We start from the raw sequence: 1573 nt of genomic DNA on the forward strand, positions 1-1573 counted from the left end.
TAGCACAAAATCTCATGAAATTGCATTAATTCATCCATGGTTGATTGAATCAAAGGAAATATGAAATTCTACCCAATTGGCTTACTTATGGCTCAAGAAAGTGCATAAAACCTATTGAAAACAAAGGAAAAAGCATAGAAAAACATGACATGATGACATGTCATCAATCCCTCTATTCCTGTTTTTCTCTGACACCTGAAGGAATCTCTATACTGTGACATAGAAGATTGCATACTTTTTTGTTCTCTTTTCTTTCTTATAAGCAGGAACAAGGACAAGGGCATTCTTGTTGAAGCTGATCCGGAACCTGAAAGGACCTTGAAGAGGAAGTCAAGAGAAGCTAAAGCACAACTCTCTGGAGAGGACCTAATAGAAATTTTTGAAAAAGAAGAAGACATGACAGCCGAAAATAACAACAATGCCAACAATGCAAGGAAGATGCTTGGTGACTTTATTGCACCCTCTTCTGACTTCTGTGGAAGAAGCATCTCAATTCCTGCAATTGGAGAAAATAACTTTGAGCTTAAGCCTCAATTAGTTTCTCTGATGAAGCAGAATTGCAAGTTTCATGGACTTCTATTGGTAGATCCTCATCAGTTTTTAGCTGAATTCTTGCAAATCTGTGACACTGTTAAGACCCATGGGATTGACCCTGAGGTCTACAGACTTATGCTCTTCCCTTTTGCTGTAAGAGACAAAGCTATGACATGGTTGGACTCTCAACCTAAAGAAAGCCTGAACTCTTGGGAAAAGCTGGTCAATGCCTTCTTGGCAAAGTTCTTTCCACCTCAAAAATTGAGTAAGCTTAGAGTGGAAGTCCAAACCTTCAGACAGAAGGAAGGTGAATCCCTCTATGAAGCTTGGGAAAAATACAAGCAGTTGATCAGAAGGTGTCCTTCTGGCATGCTTTCAGAATGGAGCATCATATGCATATTCTATGATGGTCTATCTGAACTGTCTAAGATGTCATTGGACAACTCTGTTGGAGGATCTCTTCATCTGAAGAAGATGCCTGAAGAAGCCCAGGAACTCATTGAAATGGTTGCAAATAACCAGTTCATGTACACTTCTGAAAGAAATCCTGTAAATAATAGGACAACCCAGAAGAAAGGAGTTCTTGAGTTGATACTCTGAATGCCATATTGGCTCAGAATAAAATATTGACTCAGCAAGTCAATATGATTTCTCAGAGTCTGTCTGGAATGCAAGCTGCAAGAGGCAGTACTAAGGAAACTTCCTCTGAAGAAGAAGCTTATGATCCTGAGAATCCTGCAATATAAGAAGTGAATTACATGGGAGAACCCTATAGAAATACCTATAATCCTTCATGGAGGAATCATCCTAATATCTTATGGAAGGATCAACAGAAGCCTAATCAAGGCTTCAATAATAATAATGGTGGAAGAAACAGGTTTGGCAATAGCAAATGTTTTCCATCATCTTCTCAGTAACAGACAGAGAATTCTAAGCAGAGCCATTCTAACTTAGCAACTGTAGTCTCTGGTCTATCTAAGACCACTCTCAGTTTCATGACTGAAACAAGATCCTCCATTAGAAATTTAGAAGCACAAGT

General features: G+C 38.8%; 1 non-coding gene across 1 annotated transcript; it reads right to left on the reverse strand.

The window, feature by feature from the left end:
* Positions 1 to 801: 801 nt before the first annotated feature.
* LOC112781569 (small nucleolar RNA R71) lies at positions 802 to 905 on the reverse strand. Its single transcript, XR_003192339.1, has one exon. It is a non-coding gene; the product is annotated as a small nucleolar RNA R71 (small nucleolar RNA).
* Positions 906 to 1573: the final 668 nt, after the last annotated feature.

Source organism: Arachis hypogaea, chromosome 19 (genome assembly GCF_003086295.3).
Source record: "Arachis hypogaea cultivar Tifrunner chromosome 19, arahy.Tifrunner.gnm2.J5K5, whole genome shotgun sequence".
NCBI lineage: Eukaryota > Viridiplantae > Streptophyta > Magnoliopsida > Fabales > Fabaceae > Arachis > Arachis hypogaea.